The sequence below is a fragment of the Passer domesticus genome, chromosome 4, assembly GCF_036417665.1.
Source record: "Passer domesticus isolate bPasDom1 chromosome 4, bPasDom1.hap1, whole genome shotgun sequence".
In the NCBI taxonomy this organism is placed as follows: domain Eukaryota; kingdom Metazoa; phylum Chordata; class Aves; order Passeriformes; family Passeridae; genus Passer; species Passer domesticus.
This window is the reverse complement of record NC_087477.1, coordinates 16,149,400-16,170,492: the sequence shown is the minus strand read 5'-3', so window position 1 is coordinate 16,170,492 and position 21,093 is coordinate 16,149,400. Positions and strand designations below refer to the sequence as shown.

The window sequence follows — 21,093 nt, the reverse complement described above, 5'->3', positions numbered from 1 at the left end:
TTGCTAAGAGTGATTACTGCTGAGGAATAGGCTCCTGCTCTTCTGGTCCATTTAAATCCAAGAGTCATTAATTATAACTAAATTAGTTTTATTGCCTGAAGCCAAACACTCCATCTTTGACCTGATATTCAGCATATTAAAGGCTTCTATAGAAATCCAAAATCCTTTGGAAATTATGAATATCAGGCAGATCATTTTTATTCCTGCTATCTTGAATCCCTTGGAGACTGCCTTGGCCATTTTTCTATTCGAGAATTGCACTGTCTTCCTTGAAATATTTCTCTCAGTGTTCTCAGTACATCCTCTCCAGAAAAATTGTTAACAAAGAGCAAAAACACATGACACTGGCTTCTTCAGCTTCATGTGTGGAAATAATTAGGGTCTACTGCCATGAGATGCAATATTCAGATCAGAGACTAATCTCAATTTTAATCATAGTAAAGGATTTACACAACTTCAAGATGCATCCTGTCAATCAGGTGCTTTACGCATAAGAACAAAGACTCGAATAAAATTTTAAAACCCACTCATAAAGTATGAGTGTAGTAAAGTAAATTTGATGTGTAAAATCAATGCCATTGGAAGAAGTGAAGTCTGTAATTGCTACAACAACACTAATTGTAAAAAACAAAAAAATACAAACACCATTAGGAGTGACCCATTAGTTTGTTAGTGAGGCATGGAAGCAACATGGTTGCAGGAATTGTGTCTCATCTTCCTTTTACAAAGGAAAGCTAAAATGAATGTTTTAGGACAGTTTTGCAAAAACCTGCAGGAGAAAAGTAGACTGAGGCTAAAATGTGTAAATCAGTGTGTAAATGTGTGCTGGGAGATTATTCCAAAACACCAAGAAATATTTCTTGAAAAGTTTGACACTGCTTTTACTGACCAGTAAACCAGTTAAAAGCATTTTTCCTGATCAGTAAATCAGTTAAAAGAATTGCCTTTTTATTTTGTTTAAATGAAACTACTCATCATTGAGTAAATTCACAGTTACCCAGTAATTCTTAAAAAGACTGATTAACTGCATGTTTAGAAAATGGGACAGCATTCAGCCAGGCTGCAAACAGTCCCATCAAACAGGTCCTGAAGGAAGTAATCCTGTCCCTAACTCCTCACCACCCACCACATTGGAACAGACATCATCAGCTCCAAGAAATTACAAATACTTTTCTAAAACCCTTAATTCTGCAAACTTTATTTCCCCACACTCTATTAGATCTCATCCAGTAACAAATGGAAACAACTCATCCTATAATAGCTTCACCCTCAAGGAGGTTTCAGAAGCAGCAACTATGATATAAAGAAATTGAAGGGTGGAAGTAGACAAGAGCTAAACACACAACCCCAGTGTTGGGCCACCTCTGTACTCCGCAGAGGACATGACTAAGAGAACAGAGTTTATCTGAGCAGCCAGCCTGTCTCAAAGCTGCTGCTCATTATCCAGTTGGACCTCACAGATTATGTCAGAGTTGCACACCAATTTCCACAAACAAATGGCCAAGTAGTGTTTCTTTTATTCAACACAAAAATCCTTCTTTGCCTATGTTGGATAAGGGAAGAAATGCTTTTGTCTCAAGGAGAACAACTACAAGGAAATGAGGACAAACTTCTGTAGCAAAAGATGAGATAAAGAGGGAAGGGGAAAGTGACAGTTTGGAAATTGCCTTCCCATAGAAACTCTGTGTTCAAACTCAGGTAACACTTTGATCACTGCCCTGAACAGCTGCTCTTCTGGAGTAGGCAAAGATTAAGAACTACACCCCCACCCCCCCGCCCCAAAAACAAAGCTGCTTGAAAATAGAAAATCAAGAGGTTTTCTTAATTATTGCTGTGGCAAGAAAGGTATTGAGTAATAGCTCCCTCTCACACAACAATCTGCTCTCTCACCTCTTCATCATTTCAATAAGCAGTACCATTCCTAACAGACAGACACAGTGCCTTAATGACCATCCCATTTTAGAGTTCCATGCATACTGTTGACTTGAAATAGGACATTTATTTAATTTACTTTTGATCAGAGCTTCCCTAGGAGATGTATTTGCATACTAAAGATGTAAATCTCAAGTAAGAGGCCCAAAATCTTGCATGCCATTGAGCTGGGCTTCAATTCCTGTGTTGACCTGATTGCAGAGCTGAAGAGATGGCAGCTCTAGGTTATAATGAAACCTACAGTAAATCAAGTACACTGGCAGAATAGCTCAAGTTCTATAATGTAAATAATGTTTTTAAAATGCTTGAAGAAGTGTTTTCTCTCCCCATTAGTTCTTTTAGTCCATGACTTTAAGGGATTAGATTGCCTGGAGCTGGAATTGAACCAAGTCAGTACTTCATCTTGGGATGAAAACACACAACTAAATTTTTTTCTTCTTAATTCCTGCTGTCTAACAGCAAATAGCACCACACGAGTCTAAAGCTGCTTCATTCTCACATCTCGACATCTTCTAATGCAATGAAAATAAAACTCCAAGCAACTCATATAATTGTTAACTTACTGTTCCTTAAATGCTGTGTGTTTCATATTCAAGATCTTCCATGATACTCAGAATAGACCATTCACTATCATGCAACACTTGGCCTGCTTAAACAATGTTTAAGCATATTTGCATTAAAAAAATAAAACAGGTGCTAGCATGATCATTCTTCTCATGCCCAAGCGGTGAACAAGGCTTAATACTGATGTTCAGACTTGGTCACAATTTTTTACATTATTCCATTTTCCAAAATGAGCATCATTATACCATAAAGACAAGCAATTGCCATATTAGCAAAAATAAGTATAACAAGTTTAGAACTTAACTTTGAGACTATTATACATTCCTAAACTTGCTTGTGAGGAAATTCTCTGTACATTCAGCTGCAATATTTTAAGGGGGAACCGCATATTAATATTTCATGGCATATATATGCATTTTGTGACTAACTAATAAATCACAGAAGGGCTTGGAGAAGAAATAAGAAATAGTGCAGTGAACATGGCTTGCAGAAAGGGCTCTGCACAAGAAAAACAGTGCAATAAATGCTGTTGAGCAGCATCTCCTTCAGGGCTCTCCTGCTGAAAGCAGTGCCAGGGAGTTTAAAGGCTGTCACTTTTTGCCTTCACTCACAAGGAACTGCACCATAAACTGGGTTCTTAATGAACGACAGGAGAGATGACAAGGTGCCAGCTGTACAACTCACCCCACTACAGCACACTGAAATGGGTTTCCATTTGGGCTGAGCTTTATGGAAGGAAGAGCAGATGCAATTGAAACCTAGTAAACAACTTGGGATCAAGGACCTGCTTTTTGTTTTTGCAGAGCCAGACTAGTGATGAAGGCCCACCTTGGCACAGAGCTCACATGCCAAGACAAACCCAGGAGCAGGCAGTCAGAGGCTGGTGCCACATCTCCTTTGTCATTCCATCAGTGGAAATGCACAAGGGGCTCAGGGACACTGGCTTTGATTCGCTGTCTGACAGGTTTGAAAGAAACCTGAGTTCCCTGGCAATTTCAATACAGCTTTATTGTAGGTTGTAAAAGCTTGGTCTTGGATTATTCCAAGGCCTGTCTGCCTGCCCACACCAGGAATGCCCAGGGCAGATGTTTGGGTCTCTGCCATCACCCAGACTCCTCCCTTCAGCCTCAGGAAGGAGCTTGGCCAGGTTATTTCCAGACACACTGTGTGAACCACCACTCTCAAACATGCCCTTCCATGCCAACAGCAAAACCAGGGATGTACAAAGGAGATGGATTGCCACTCAAATCCCAAGATGATAATTCAGAAAGGCCTCTATTGTACAGGTTTGTAGCAATGTGACTCAACCAAACATTTCCTTCTAAGACACTCTATGTACTATAGGATCCCTTTCACAAACAAAACAATTGAAGTGTTGTATTTTAGTTAACTCTCCCTGTTTTAAGTTCATTGGTTTTTCATCTCCATTTCTCTCATTCTTTTATAATAAACCTCAATTTTGACAAGGCCATCAAGTAACATTAAGTGCAAGTGGCATTTAAAAACAAAGCAAGGCAACAAAAACACTGGTGGGAAAAACCTGACTTCCAGAGCCAGAGATGTAATTCAGATTTTAAGAATTCTGGATATGAATGAGAACAACCTGACAACTGCACTGAAAACCCGAGTCACAGAGAGAACCTTTGTGAATGGCTGAGTAACAGCACACAGAACCTTTGTGAATGGCTGAGTAACAGCACACAGAACCTTTGTGAATGGCTGAGTAACAGCACACAGAAACAATCACCTTGTTTTGAGAGCAAGGAAATATTCTAGCATACAAAGGAGCCCACGGAGCAGTGGGGGGCTCTGAAAACAGTGGGAAAGGTACCTGGCTGGCACTTAGGGACCACAGGGTACAGAGGAACAAACTCTGTGGGACTGTGCAGCTATTAAAGGTGAAGTAATCTTGAGAAATAAAAGATGAAAACAGAATCAAATGCAGAAGCCATAAGAGATATGCAAATTTGTCTTTGCAAAAACAATAACAGGGTGAACTAAAAAGAGTGCCAGGTTTTAAATGAATATTTTAATGTGGCCTCCCTTGTTATGGAAGCAAGAGCAGGCAGGACACTGCTCTAGCACAATGCTGTGGGTGTTGGATTGTAAATAAAAGCCACCACTGGTTCAAAAACTTCCCAAGAGAAGAACCTCTTTGGCAAGTCGCAGTAACACGATATTTCAGGTTGGGACTGCAAAAAAGCCACTTCATAGTGATGATCAAACACCTTTTCAATATCTGTCCAAGAAAAGGAAACTACAAATAAAATCTGTTAGAGCTTAACTTCGGACAGCAGGAAGAGTTTAAAAGAGAGGGAGGCAAAGTAAATGAAAATAACAAGAAAAAGATATAGCAAGACATCACAGAAGGGGTTCAATATCAACCCAAAATGGCCCATTAGCACTTTGCGGAAGCTGAGCAAACACACAGCTCTCAAATGAAATTATTTCTCTGCAACATTAGAATTTTAGTGAGAAAAAAATTGGGAGTACTCCATGATCCCTACTTTACAGTGCTTGCTAACTCCTATTTACTTGTACATAGCATTAAGTGCTTAATACAGGCAAGTGTCAGTCCCCCTCCATGATGACATCAAAGTTTGATAACACAGGCACTATTAGCTACAATTAAAATCATTCATCCTGGTGACTTGTTTTTTAAACTTAGTATGTTTACTTTTTATTAAAATAAACTTATTTAACACCTGCAAATAATGACCCCACTATGCCAACAACCAGGACTAGGATCAGGGTGTGATCAGGGATTTATCTCACATACAACAGGAAACTCCTGCAAGGACCTAGAATTCTTTCAGTATTTATTTATCTTTGTGCATTCTGCAGGCCAGATGCATTTGTTATAAAACCACAGTTCTTCAAAATCTTCCAATAAATTATCAGCTTAAGTACTTCCCATGCAGGAGTCACAATTATCAGTTATAATACCAAGGATCTTTTATAAAGTAAGGAGGGAAGAAAACATGAATTAATACCATAATTAGTAAGATAACTAATAAAGGCTAAGCAAAAGCAAAGCACAGGCAGCTTAGAAGGAAAAGAGGGATTTGGGAATGAAGCATAAATCGCACAGTTTAGCAAGATCAGACAAATAAAAAAAGAGGGTGGGAAAAGCCCCCCACTATTGAAATATTGGCTAACCAGGGAAAAACTTACTCTAAATAGTACAGATTAAGCCAAAACTACATGGTCTTATGACAAATACTTGGTAACCCCTTCATTTATCACCTTATCTGCTAATACATTCTAGTCTAGTAGCTTAAAGTAAACCATGGGGCCAGTAAATTTATCTGTGTCTCAGAACTGGAGCAAGGAAATTTTAGTGCAGAAACACTGTTCTTTTTTAAAGAACATTTTTGTTCTACTGCATACAAGTTGCCACTGATGCATGTGGATAGATCTGCAGCAAATGAGCTTGTTCTCCAAAATTAACATGATTTGCAAGGGGAACAGCTGTAGGCATGAATACACAGGCACAGAAGACAATGGTAGATTTGCATTTATCTCAAATGTATCTTAGCTCAAGTCTGACTGCAGTGAAAAGCAGGGTGCCTTGCAGAAAACTTCTGGAACTGTTGGCTCTAATCCAAGCTCAGAGCCAAGCAGAGCTGGCAGAGCTCTTTCCATCTGCTTACTGTCTTTTGCACATTATGGATAAGATTAAGAAAAATTCACACTACAAAGAGTAACAAAGCAGCTTCTTACATTTTTATTACATGGGTTATCCATCATATTTTCATGGCAAAAACTTCCTCTTCAATGAACGAGTCCCTTGGTCTATCAGCTAGCAACATGCAATTTATTTTTTCCTTACAGTGCAACTCTCATTTCTCTCTTTATGAATGCCTCTGGGCCAAACTCACATAACAAAAGCTTGGGTTGCAGGGCTCTCTCCAGGAGCAAACAAACTGCCAGCCATTGCCACACTCTCCCTGTAAGCATTGCAGCCAGGTTTCAGAAGGCAGCAGACCCCACTCTGGCTCTATCCTCCCCTCCACTGATGTTTTTGGGTTGTCTCTTCAGTCATATATGGGTTTTCCAGCCACAGAATCAACTTGGGCTACCATGAGCAGCCCCTCAAAGCTCACAAGGAAATGAGGCCCTTTGAGATAAACGTGCCAGGGTACAGTGATTGGTAGGTCTTCTTGGGGAACAAGTTCAGATAATTTCTTGCCTTGGAATAAAAATAATGCATCAAGGTTCAGTATGCAGAACAGTCATGAATGGTCTGGTAACAAAATAATTCTAAGCACAGTCCATGGCTTTCCTGTTTCCCTTTCCCTCTGGTTCCATTTCCTACTGCTTAGGAGACCTCCCCCATCTTCTACTCTCAACATGTTCACTTCTTCTGCTTCTATTTCATTCAAAAACCAAGAGAAATGTGCAGAGAAACTTCATCCCATGGAGCTGCTGCCAGTGTGAGGACTTGATACAATTAGAAACCATTTTAGATCTTACATTCCATGAGAACTTTGTCATGGGAAGAGCTTTCAGCTTTCTGTGACCCCCTTGGCAGCCGCGAGCTGCGACGTGAGCGCTCCGTCCCACGGCTGCTTTCACAGCCACGAGCAAAGCGCTGGCCTTGCTGGAGGCTGGTGAAGGGTTAATTGGCAAACGAGACAGGGCTGCATGAGCCTCTGGGGATGAATGGCTGCTCTGAATCTGCATTTCCAGGGCTGATCTGCAAATGGAGTGGAAGATGCAGAGAAGGCAGCCAGAGGAACTGCTGGGCAGGTGGGAGCTACCCAATTTATTTTCTGGTGTGTCTGCAGCAGTCTCACAGCTCTCAGAAAGTGGTTTGTACTTTCAGGGTTATTGTTTAATTAAAGAAGAAACTTGATCTCTGAAAGGTTATCTAATTCCCCCCACAAAACTGTTGAGTTTAAAAAGCCAGCCCTGGGTAGAACAATCAGGATTAAGCACTAAATGCTTACATTTAAGGCCATTTACATTCCTGACTGCATGGAATACAAATTATAACAATTAGACTAACAGTGAAGACTGTTGTTTAAGCCAAAAGTAAAGACTGACAGCTCCATTCATTGGCTGTGCTGCTATAACAGGTGTGTAATACAACAGCTATCCTACATGGCCTGAGAAATATTTAATTTAGGTTTTACTCTGGCACTTGCAACAATTCAAGTGTCCTTGGTCATGATCAGTCATCCCCATTTCCAGCCACACAAGTCCAGCTGCCATCACTGTCTGCAGTGTTTTACACTGTATTTCATGGTATTGCCCTGCTGCTGGCAGCTTTGCTCTTGGAGAAAAACTAGATTAAAAACAACAATAAAAAAACAGTTCCATTTTTAGTTCAGCGAGTTTGGACCCCTGTCACATCAGAAGGGTGACAATAGGACATTGCCTGTTTTTCCTCTGGGCCAAAACACAAACCCCAGCTGAGCACCCTCCCATGTTCTCTCTTGGCTGCACTTTTTCCAGTCCATGCTAAACAGGAAGAGACCATTTGTGCATGGATAAAACCCCCCAAATTTGTCAGTGTACCTATGGAAAACTGCTGAATTTGAGACCTGGGAAGTTCAAGACAGCCAATATGAACCAATACAACTCCCCAGCCTCCACCAAAAAACAGATCAAAGCTCTTTTGTTAAAAAACTTGTATTAAAAACCAAAGTTATTCAATAAAGTGAACTTTCTCCCATAAATTAAATACACTCTTCTGTGATATTTAGCTCTCAAAAATGAATCAACACTCTTCCTAAAAACTTTGGCATATATCTTCCTTTTAAATTACATTCAGATTTAGTTGAATGAATTTGTTCACAAGTTTAATTTTATGCCTTGAGGTTACTTCTACCTTCAGATAACAAAACATATTCTGTGCAAATTTAAAATGTAGTTCAGTAGTATTCTGTGAATAAAACAGCCTGCTAGACTAGAGTCCTTTTATTTGGTATGATTTGGAAAGAAACCCATTTCCCATCAAGTTCAAACATGGACCAGTGATAAACAGTTCCACAGAATTTTTTTAGCCCAATTTAAATCAGAACTGTGACTCAGCAGACAAAGCAATCTTCCAGACATAACTGAAATACAAGGCACGAGAGAAGTTTGGAAGCTACTTGGAAGCTGGAGATGTTCAGCAATTTCACAAACACAAGGCTTCTCTGGAAGAGCTAGGAAAGTTCAGTCTGACACCTGAAAAGGCTGACAGCCTCTGTCCTTGGTGCTGATGACAATTGCCACATGTTCTGTACAGAAATTCTGTAAAGGTCACTGCCACGTGTAAATCAGAGACTGGGGAACATGTGCCAGTTTCAGCTTGAAGGGTGCTGGAAAGTTTTCAGCCTTGGCATTTTTTAGAGCATCAGACAAGTGCCCTTTTCTCCTCCTAACTGGCTGAACTCAAGAGTCATGACAAATAATTTTTGGATGTACCAATCAAATATAAATTAAGTCATGCATACTGTACAACTCAGATGGGGAATGCTGATTAACATTCCCTTCCTAGGCCTGGAGAGTTACTATCACCCTTATAACTCTGGAGATCTTATTAATGCCTGTGCAAAGTGTTACAAAAGCATTAAATATTTTACTTAAATTATTTGGCAAAGACCTGTCAAACATAAAACGCCTCAAGTTCTCCATATGAAACAATATCAGAACAATTAGAGAATATTAGGTTTTGCTGAAAGCTATTTCACTCTCATCCTTGCTCAAAAAATAAGCAAACAAAAAACAAAGTTTGCAGTAAAACAAAAGTATATTTAAGAATGGATTTAGAATTGTATCACACAACATGGGGGAAAAGGAGAGGACTGGGGTTACCAAGAACAAAACAGAGCTGCAGCTGGAGTGGGGCTACCAAAGGACTGTCAAAGTAAGGCACAGCCTGGAGATGTAGCATATTTAATCTTTGTTCTAAGTGAAATTACTAATTTAAATATTTATCACTTATTGAAGACAAAATTGTAAAAGAAGTTACCCTTTCAGGTGAGCTGCCAAAGAAAACTAGAATCCCCAAACAGTAGAACCCAGAGGAAATTAAAAGAGCCTGATTCAAACTGCACCTTATGGCACTAAGTCCACCAGTAAACTCCTGGGATTTCCAACCCTTTATGATATTCCCAGTTACCTCCTGTGATTTGCTCAGATGTACCACACACCATAAACACAAGCATAAACACAATTGCACAAGTGTAAATGCTGACTCTCAGGCTGAGCCACTTTTTCCCCTCTGCAATAGCTGGGGGCTGTCCAGAGGCAGAGCAGAGGATCTGCCACGTGCCAGAACACCAAGCCCACGAGCTCCTGGAGTTTCCCACCCAAACCCCACTCATGGTCTGAAGACCTGGTGCAAGAGACGTGCAGTTCTTACCAGGGACACCTGAGAACACCTCAGTTGAAGAGACTCTGGTTTGTCCGAACATTAGGTTGCAATGAAGAATTTAATGCAGGGACAGGAAGAAGAACCCAGCCCATTCCTTTGCCTGCAATAAAAGAGAAATCACCAGAGGCCAGCATTGCCTCCCAGGCTGCCCATGTAGGTACAGGTACCCAGAGCTGTGCCAGGAAGGGGCACACACAGGGACTCACTGAGATGCACCTGGCACAGTGGGAAATGCCAGCACAGCTCATGTCACCCCCATCCTACTTGAGCTCCATGACCCGGGACACGCAGCGCTGAGGGAAGGCTTCCAGCTCTTAGAGCCACGTGAGGAGCTGTAATCAATTATTTACTGACCAGAGGCAGACAAAAAGGCTTTCACTACTTGTGCAGTATTCATCAAAGCCTCTGCTGTTAAGGCAGCTCCAAGAGTTGGGAAACAAAACACTTGCTCCTTATCTCAACTTTTTCCACAGAGCTACCTTGTGTTGCTTAGTTCTGATTTAAGGTCAACAACAACCTGTAAATAATTTGCAACTGCATTTTGAAAGAACCCCGCTACATGAAAATGTATGGAATTATCTATGACTTTTTTCCTTGATGTCCAGATTTTAGTAACAAAAAATTATTACTCTACAAAAGAGATCTCTAGTGTTGAGTTTAACTCCAAGTACAAACCTCACAGATGTTCTGCCTTCTATTTTTCTGGTTTAAACCCATGCATTTTTTAGCCTTGAAAGAAAATTAAACTAGTTGACATCTTTATTACATGTTAAGACAATTGAGCACTTCCAGTCCTCACTGCACCCTTAAATCATGCATTTAAAATACCCCTGAAGTTCAGTGCTCTCCAGGGCAATACATTTCCTGCAGCTGAGTTGTCTTTTGCATCTTACAAAGCTCCTGCCCAGGGAGGTTGCAGAGGCTTCACCCTCAGAGGTTACTCCAGTTACCTGAGTGGGAAAAGCCCAGAACAACCCTGATGTCAGAGCTGCCCCTGCTGCGAGCAGGTGGCCAGGCTGAAGATCACCTCAGATCCTTTCCACCTCAGATGAACCCAGATTTAGCAAAACAGGTATTTCCTTTCCTTCCCCATTTCCACTTGGCTACAGACTGAGAAACTTGGGACATGCAAGCAGCACACCAAACACTTTGTGAGCAGTAACAAACAACTCCAGTGGATTCCAACTGGGAAAAGATTTGGCCACAAACTAAAATAAACTTCACAAACAACTCCCAAAACAACAGGGAAACAAGAACATGAAGGTGGTTTTTCCATCAATTAGAAACTATCTTGAAAGAACTACATCAACTTTATCAACAAAGCAAGTGGAGGAAAAAGCAATGGAAGTATTCACAGGATACCATTTCTAGAGTGGTAAGAAACCCCCTGACCAGAAATGTCAGGCTGTGTACAGCACACCGTGAACAAAGCAATGAAAGGAAAAAGGAGTTATTTTGTTTAAGCATTACCTTGTCTCACCTATATTTATCTATAATCACCTACTACTGTTATTTTCTAAATAATTTTTTTACAAAAGGAAAATTGGCACCCGATTCTTGATTTTCAGAAGAAACAGCATAGTAATTTATTAAATACCATTTCTTTCTGGTTCTTCTTGCATAATGTCTACGGATAAATGTCAATCAAAGCAGCAGAACAGACAAAAATGCACTTTTCAGCCGCTAACCTATATAAATTCTTAGATGCTTTATATCCTAAATAACAGATTTTTCTTTTTATGTGTTTTATTTCTCCTGACTTTCTCAGCTTCCTTCCTTCCAGGAAGGATAAGCAAAGGTCCTCTCCAGCAGGAAAAAGGTATCCACAGAGCCAGCAAAATCTCTGGGCTGGCACAGAACAATGGATTTTCTAACTCTATGGACAACAGAGGATATAAACAGCTTCTATTTTACCTCTCTGGAATCCCAGCACTCTGAACTAGAAAGCCAGCCTTGTAAAAAATGCTTATTGAGGTATTGTAGCGCATCACACTTTGCCATCTGTTCCTCCTCTACCTCCCCATTTGAAGGCCTAGAGATCCACCTGGCCCTTCCAAAACCATTGCTGTTTAGTGCTCCCAAAGTGCTGAACTCTCTCACTTTGGAATACCATCATCAAGCTAAGCAGGACCACTCCCAGTAATTTAATTTACAAGCATGTCAGGATGTATCCTGCTTGACTCAGGTGAGCATAATGGATTTGTGCTGAACTCCTGAATCTCTGATGAGCTGGAGCCATCATGAGAACCTCTGGGCTGGCAGCAAAGCCCTACCCCAGACAAAGCAAGAGAAATCCAACAGCGACCTGGTGAAGGTGTATGAAAGCTGATGCATTTAAAATGTGTGGCATTTGACCAGAAGAGAATTGCACACCACTGCTGCCTCTCACTGCAACCAGCCTTATTCCCAAACCTGAAAATGCCATTGTTATTACAGGCAGCACCCACATTTGAAACCTGCATTGTGGAATTTCAGAACCTTGACGAATTTTGGCCACCTTAAATTTGCAAAAGCCACTTCTGCAAGCAGCCTGAGGCTTGTGCACTCATCCATGTCAAGAGATGCATTTTTAATTGCCTCACTCTTCCTCAGGCATGGAAGAAGATCACAAGTGTAGATTCAAACTAAGTTATTGCTTTTCCATGACACAATAAGATACTGAAAAACAAGTACTTGACTACAAAATTAGGAGACAATGTCAAACACGGGATAGACTAACAACTGGCTTTGAAGTAATGAGCTATTTAAGAATTATCAATGTCAATCTCCAGCAAAGCTGAGAAATTCAGGGCTACACTACAGAAGGAATCCAGAAATGGAGAAAAAGATAAATAAAAGCTAAAACCAGAGGAGGAGGACAAGAAAACACAAACCCCAAAAATATTTTTTCTGCCTCAAAAGACTCTATTCAAGTGTGTTTATTATTTAATACATTTCTCACTGTCATACATTTAAGTGTGGCAGAAGCCCAGAGGGTTGCTTGCTCCATTAAAGAAGTTTTGCTACCATCCTTGCCTTCCAAAGACAATAAAGGAGTGTGTGGACTGTTCTTCTACAACAGCCTGGACAAGGACTTTTGGGCTCTCCTCTAATTCAAGGATTTTAGGCACTCCTGTCTTTCCTTGGTAAGAATAGAGTATGACCTCCTGGATTGCAGGCAGGAGAAAAAATTGTCTTATCTGAAAACCATGACAGGAAAGAATAACTCATTGCTCTATATTCTCTAGGGACCTTGTTATCTATTACATATTTCTCCCCTTTTTAAGGAATTAAAGTAGTCTTTACAAACAATTAGGACTTCCTGATCCTAACTGCTGTACAAGCAAAAGAAGAAATTAATACTTGTGATTTCATAATCCAGAGAAAGTTAGCAGTGCTTATTATGAGGTGCTTCAAATGATTCAGACAGAACCAGGATTGCCCAACAAGGATAAAATTTCAGTCATTGAAAAGTATCTACTCTCCATAACATCATTTAAATCTTACCCACAGAGAAGTGGAAGTGTCTTCCCGTTAAATACCTTTGTGACAGTTTGTGTAACAAACCTGAATTCTCTTTTGTCCCTTTCTTTCTGTACATGAACAGATAAAATCTACAAAAGTAATTAACTAGATTGAAAAGAAACATTACAGACTTCTCAAATAACTCAGCAGGGTAAATGAAGTATTTTGCTAGCAAAAAAGGGCTTTGACAAATGTCAGTCACCTACTGAAAACCACTTCAAAAGGAAGCTTGAAAGCTCTAGATACAAATGTCACCATAGTTAGATACTTGGCATTTTCCTATCACTCATGGACAAGCATTTCATTGGCACTTCTACAACCAAGCAGGCTGTAATCCAAATCCTTCTGTGCATTTGTTTTTAAGTAGATCTATTATATAGTCAGGGAAGGACGGGGAAAACTCAGTTATTCTATGTTGCAAGTGCTAATTCTATTTCTCTCTTTTCTTGTACAAGGTCTCTTATAAACTAATCCTCACATCACAAGACTGTTACAGCCTAAACACACATTCAAGTTGTCAGAGTAGGTTGGAGTAGCAGAACAGGCAGGTTGCTGTTTTCCATGTGTGTTTATTTTCCCTCCCTCTGTCCCCCATGGACCCCAGCCCAGGAAAGCTGCTGTCCCATGGCTCTACAGACAAATGCAATCACCTCTGAATATCAACCAGGATAACTGGATTTTCTGTAGGTAGTAAAAACAATACTTAAATAATCTTGATAGATATCACACATACCAAAGACCACAATAAATTTTCTTGGAGACTTCCTTAAAACTACTGCTGTCCATTTACAGCCAATACACCAGCAGCAGACTCTGCATCCCAGCTGGATGATCACAAGTCTGCAGTGTGCTGCACTTACCATTACTGGCTGCCCAACAAGAGATTATTGGCATATTTCCCAAGCCTATTCTAAAGTAAAACACCTCATGGCAACAGCAGGTTTCACACAGCTCTTGAACAACTGCTATCCAGATGTATGCAGGAGACCACCACACTTTTGCCTTGCAAAAACTGAGTCTTACTCAAACTAGAAATTTTTAATTTTCAAAATTTTATCCTCTGTTTCATACAGTCACCACAGACAGAGGCATTTCCCCAATCCAAGTATAAAAAGATAAAGCAAGGCACCCTCAAAAAATGCACATCCTCCTTGACAACAAGTCTGTGGCAGACACCTAGATAAAACATCTGAACTGGTACAACCCTTCACCTTTTGGCATCCTCAGAGGACAAACATCAACTCAGATTGAGCTCACTCAAGACTGAAATTGAAGAGGAGCTCACAAAGAATGTTTACAATTGACTTTCAACTCACTGCTCACAAAATGACTATTGTACACACCTCTGGGGTAGAACTCAGCATAGCACAGGGTGGAAAGCAGTCCTGACAAGGAAAGTGTTAAAGACAGATGCAACATTTAAAGAATTTTCACAGAAACTGAAGAAATCACATGTAAACTATGTTTCTGTAAAACAAACTGACCCAAGGACAAGGATTTTACCTGATTTAGTGCAGCTCTAGGATCAATCTCCTCTAATGTGCTCTTCTGTCACTACAGACTGGTGGATTGATCACATCTCAAGCTGAGCTTTACTCACCAGTGAGCCCCCAGTCCTCTCTCCATTTGGTTTCTGTGGCACAGTCACTGAGCACTGGCCAGCTGTGATCCCTGTCCCCTGCAGTGCAGCAGCTCCTGTTTTTAGCCTGCTCCAGACCTCACAAGTGACAAATTCCTTGCAGCACCCCTTGGCACGGATGGCCCAAGTGGGGCATCATGCAAAGTACATCTGGCAAGGGTGGCTCCCATGGCACCTTCATCGTGGGGTACTGGTGAACTTCCCTGGCTCCAGCACAAGGAAAAGGCCTCTGCCAGAGGAGTCCTGCAAGGAAGATGTTACTGGGATTCTCAAGTTGTGTAGGGCCAGCTTTTTTTACTACTACTGCTCTAAAAATACCTATTATTATAAGCGCGGTTAATTATACTGTATCTCAAACCCACAGTCAGCATCAGACAAAGGAAATGCCTTATTACCAGAATATTTCACCATCATGTACTTCAGAAGAGATCTAAATGGGAGTTACTAGGCTGCACTTTACAGCAGGTATGAAGCGGTGATGGTCCTGAAAAGGGAGAGGAGCAGCAAAACAGAGACAATGAAGTTATTGAGCTGCCAAGCTGCTGCTTGGCATTTGTCCACAGCATCCCAAACTCGATCTGCTACAAGAATTGGATCTTGGATCTGCTACAACAAGATCTTGATGTGGCTTTTGTTTTGCCTGTGCTACTCAGAGGCTTGCAGTGGTTGTTATTTTGAGTTACAGAATGCAAGCACAGGCAAGGCAGCATCTTTCCTCCAGCTACTCCTTGGATCACAATGGAGCTCCTGCTGCAGCTGAAGCAGCAGTGGGCTTGTGCAGAAAGGGCTTTGGTGACCTAACAAAAACACCTTAAATTAATAGAAATCCCAAAGCTGAGGGACAAAGCTGGATTGAGAAAGCTTTTGTCAGAAACACCTTTTTTTTATTTTCTCCCCTCTTCTATCCAAAAGGGGGATAAAATGATTCTTTCAAAATGCAAAGGCTTCAGTGCTATGGGAGGGTTTCACTGTGGAAGTGATACTCACTGAAAGGACAGCGACACTGTAAAATGGGGAAAAAGGTGAGGAAAAAGTAAAAGCCTTCAGCCATCCAAGAGGAATCTATAGGTTAGTTACAAGAAACACCAGTATGAAATGGTAATATTAAATGCAATTCTCAAGCAGTGTCTGGACAAGGGCCACCAGAGCAGGACAGAGAGCATGTCACAGGTTCAGGGTTGCTGGTGGGAATTGCACCCCAGCACCTGAGTGGCTACTGAAACTGCTCCAGCCAAGAACCCCCTGTGGAGAGCTGAGTGCCTCTGGGACAGCAGGAGCACACTCAGCATGATCCCATCCTGGGCTTAGCCCCACAGCTGGTAGGGTGCATGTGGAGTTCAGGGCTTCACACTCAGGGCATTGCTTTGTGAGAGTGACGAGGAAATGGGAATGAACCTGTGCTTGGATAAGGCCTAGGGAAATGTCAGTCAAAAATCCAATTACCCAAATCAACCAGCACCCCTATAAAAGCCTTAAATGAGCCCTTCTAAAACTGTATTTGTATTCTTGGGTTTCAATAAGATGAATTTCATTTTGATCAACATTGCCATGAGTTCCTAATTTGTTTTTTTGTTTCCAAATGTCTTTTCAAATCCCAATCACCACAGACCTCACATCCTACTGTGATAAAGAGATGGATTATTTTGCCAGTCACTCATTTCATCTGCCCTCAGATGTGAGGGGTAGCACTTCACTTATGGCACCATACACACCATAGTGATGAGTGGCATCACCTAAGTGGAACTAAATTTAATTTAAAAGTACCAGCAGCAGTGCCAGGCACAGAGGAGGACCTGTAGTACTGGAGCCACTGAGCTCTGCCTCTGTCACCACAGCCAAATCCAAGTGTTCCAGCAGCCCAGCATTCCCATCTTCCAGGCACACAGTGCTAGTTTCAAGGGATGAGCTGACAGTACAGCACACAGGGGCTGAAGACCTCAGGCAAACACCTGCTGACTGCTCATGTCATCATCACAAACTCCTCCTAGCATCAGATCAGTAAAAGCTACCAAGAACTTGAAAACTTCATATAGGCAAATTGGAATTAATTTTTGCTGTCCCCTCCTTTCCTCAACTGAGGAGCCTTCAAAAGCCTTCTCTGTGTCTGCTGAAACCACTTGTGCTCCCCTCTAATTTTTGGTGATGTCTCCAGGAACCAATCAAGATGTAATAAGTCCAGCTCAGCAGTAACACACTGGATGGCAGAACAATGCAATTACACAGCCTTTGTCCCTCCTAAATTGTGTGATAAGAAAGGAAATTAAACCATACATAGCATCAACATATATTTATGTATGGCATTCCTTTTCATGAACTAAACCAAAAAATTCCATAAGAACCCATACAGAACTGCTGATGGAGAGGACTACCAACCACCACACCATTAGCTCCTGCATCCTATGTTTGCAAATAAAACATGCTCTGTAGAAGTGATTGCCCTGGAAGTTATTGGTACATTTGAATGCAAACTACCAAACCATGAAAAATGAGGCATCCACTTGCTATAAAAACAAATTAGAAGGCAATGCTTTGCTGGCAAAGCCATTGGAGTACCACAGTTCATAACTATTCATGGTACCATTAACAGATGTCTTTGCTTGTACTGTGAGCAGCCTTATCATACTGTCATATTCACAGTACTTTATATTAAAGTGAGTGCAAGCAACTTTGTTTTGGAATGTAATAAAACCTTGCCTGATGCAGAAATCCCCTGGGAAATTATACAATAATGTTACCTACATAACTAATTTTCTTCTTATGAAATCATGATTCCCACCACACTTTTAGAGCTATTCCAAGTATTGTTTAACATCACCATTTCCATGTTAATATCTCAATAAATCACAGAAATACAATATTTTATATGAGAAGTGAGCCACACATTCGGGATCATAAGTTTTCCTTTCTAAATTAAAAGGGGAATGAAATTGATGCTGAATGTACTGGGTGTTGTTCAAGGGTAGTAAAAGCACCCAAATGCTCCTAACAAAGGAAGGCTACTCACTGTGCACACATGCTCACACCAGATACTGAGGAACATTGCTGAACAATTGAACTCTGTGCCAGGAGAACTGGGGAGCTGGAAAAACAACCCACAGCCCTGGTCCTTCAGAGACCACCCAGAATTAAAAGCACATGGTTAACCCAAGTGAGCTTCCCACCTTGAAGGCTCTTGTGAGACTGCATTTGATCTTTTGAATAAGGATTATTTGGAATCAGTATTGGAGCAAAGGTCCACTACAACTCCCATGCTTCTTAAAAAACACTCAAATAATGGTGAATGATTTCCGGTCTTGTGTCTCAACCGCTGCCACAGTACATCAGCAACCTACTCCTCACACCATTCCTGCATCCATCCGTGTGTAACTTGTATACCATTAAAAGAAAGTTTTCAGTGGGGATTAATTGTCCCCTACCGGAACTCCCATTCGCAGCATGCAGATTTATAGTTAAAACTTCATTTCTATCTTTTGTCTACATCTCCTAATCATTGTTCCATTCACCAGTGCTGTTTCCCAGGCAGGATTCAGCTGGGGAAGGCTTCAAACAAATATGTAAAGGAAAGAAGAGCTGTATTCACCTAAAAAAGAGCTGTACAGAGGAATTTACAAGAGGAAAGGTCCAGCCAATTTGTGGAAGACATCACGCATTCATTTAGGCTTTGTTTCAGTTTTGTTTAAAATACTTTCCAGCCCTGTGTACCCTGCTGATCATCTCTGTGCTGAGTTACACAAACCCATCACAGCCACCTTGCTCCCTTGCAGTGGGACAGCATCTTTCCCTTTCTGGACTTTCAAATAACAATCAGAAGCCTAAGGAAAAGCTACTATTTCCACAGTGAGAAAGAAATGCTCCAATCAGTGTGACAATTATGGCTAAAAGTTAGATGGGCGATTATTGCCATGGGCAGGGAGAAACACTCATTTCAGTCTTGAACCGATGCATAATGCCTGCAGATAGTGTTTCCTGCTATTTCCATAAACCACCCTGTTTATTCCTCCACAGTGATCTCCAAAACACCACATAAGTGGGAAAGCAGGCATAAAACCAGGTCTGGTGGAGCCAGGGATGGGCACAGCTGGGGGTGCCCAGGCCTGAGCCTTCCTGAGCCCCCAACCCCCAGGCAGATGGTGCCTGGAGGGGGGGTCCCCAGTGAGGATTCTCAGGAAAATTACAGGATTTTAGTGCCTTCCCTGACAAGCCAAGCCAGTTGGCATTCTTCTCCACAAAGAGCTCTTATTCCTTGGCTGCTTCAATTATCAGTGGCAGTTTGGGGAAGAATTTTGTCCAAATGCTTTCCGGTTAACCGAGCGGGCTGTGTCAGCTGGCATCAGGCTTGGCAGCTGCCTGCAAGCTTCACATAATTTCTCTTTCCATCAACTATTTTAAGAAGCCTTCCCCACACATATCTCCCCCCGTGAATACTAATTAAATTATTGCATATTCTATTGGATGGCACACTAATCATGGTGTCAGGCAAAAGTACATTGATACATACCAATGAGGGTGTCAGGCTTACTGGCTGCTTTTTTTAAGCTTTGAGAGGTCTTGATGTCATTCACACCAGCTGAGGGATTTTTTGAAATTGGGGCAACTTTTCTTTGTGTGTGCTAAAACAATTTCTCACCTAGCTAGCGCATCAGATCTTGTGAAAATGGCAGATTTAAGTTGGACACAGTGCTGCAGCCAGAAAAGCAGGGAGCTGGAAGGCTTTCAGGAAGCTACCAACATCCTGCACCAACCCAAATAGTGTCCCTCTCCTCCCTCCCTGTATGCCTTTGTCTGCCTGGAACCAGGCTAGGTTAATCTGACCACATCTATTGGGTCTCATTTAATAAGAGAAAACAGCATGTTATAGAGAGTTACAGAAGTGTCAGAGCAAGATCAGCAGGGCTCGCTGCACCAAAAGCCACCGGGCACAAGTAAAATGCATTTCAAACTCCCTAAACCTCACAAAAAGGACATTTAAGCACACATTTAGCATTTAACTTAAAATATTTACAGTGTGAAATCTTACACATGTTGGTCTGGATCACTTATTATTTAACAAATACTTTAATGTAAAATATAAATCTTCACTAAAAAAAACCCAAACAACAAAGTACATATGTGTTGTTTCCTCTTTACCCATGAGCACCACAAGCGAAATTTGACCAGAAAAACCCAACCCTGCCTCCAATTTATTTTCATTTCCCATGGAAATTGTCTGAAAGACCATGACTACACACCTATGTCATCTAATTCATCAGAAGTCAACTTCTTCATAAAAAGAACTCCCTCATAAATATAGGCCAAGGAACAACCATTTTCAGAGGGAAAGAAAAAAAATTTTAAAAAAGGACCAAAACCTGATAAAATTTTTCACTTTATCTTTCAACTTCTCACATGTTTCAAGACCACCAAACAAGCTATGGAACAAAAAAAACCAAAATAACTTGTTAACCTCAGTCAGTAAGAGTAGAAAACAAGTACTCAGGCAGATTACTCAGAAGCGTAAGTATGTATTGACACTTAACCCAAAATTATGCAGGATTAGAATAGCAAGAAGCACATCAAAAAAAAGGAAAACACAGTCTTTTTTGATCATCTGAATGAAATAAGCAGATATTTCCCAACTCAGAACATTTGCAGACCAGCTGAAAAACTCCAGAGGTTAAGAACATTACTGACCTCTTTCTGGAGCCAGGACAACACAACCCTTCAGAGGAACCAAGCAGCCAAGGGTCTCCGAAACCCACACTCTACCTGCAGAGCACATTGCAAAACTGCTCCTCAAAGCCAGAAAGAAAGGAAATCAAGGAGCATAAATAGCTTTTACACACCTGATACTTGTATGAGTCAGTGAAAAGCCACAGCTGCCTTCAATTCTGTAGTGTTTTAAAAAAATCAAAGCAAAATAAGAGACAGCAGGAAGTAGTTTTAGAAACTGAGGGTGAAATAAGGATTTCTCTGTAATAACCTTCACATCAGCTCACTGTGCTCCCTCTGACCTGGAAGAGGCATTAATGATGTGTTCCATGTGTATCTGGTTTTGATAACCCCAGGGATTTAGAAGTTGTTCTGCCCACTAATTTTCTGCTGCTTT

The 21,093-nt window shown here is 41.1% G+C and overlaps 1 protein-coding gene across 2 annotated transcripts in view; it reads right to left on the bottom strand.

Moving 5' to 3' along the window:
• LOC135298600 (bifunctional heparan sulfate N-deacetylase/N-sulfotransferase 3) overlaps positions 1-20,801 on the bottom strand; it is a 252,631-nt gene extending 231,830 nt beyond the window's left edge. Inside the window, exon 1 of one of the 2 annotated variants that reach the window (XM_064416354.1) lies at positions 20,679-20,801. The gene's annotated coding sequence lies outside the window, so the exon portion shown is untranslated. The remainder of the gene's footprint in view (positions 1-20,678) is intronic. The other variant, XM_064416353.1, reaches the window with a different exon arrangement.
• Between the last annotated feature and the right edge of the window lie 292 nt (positions 20,802-21,093).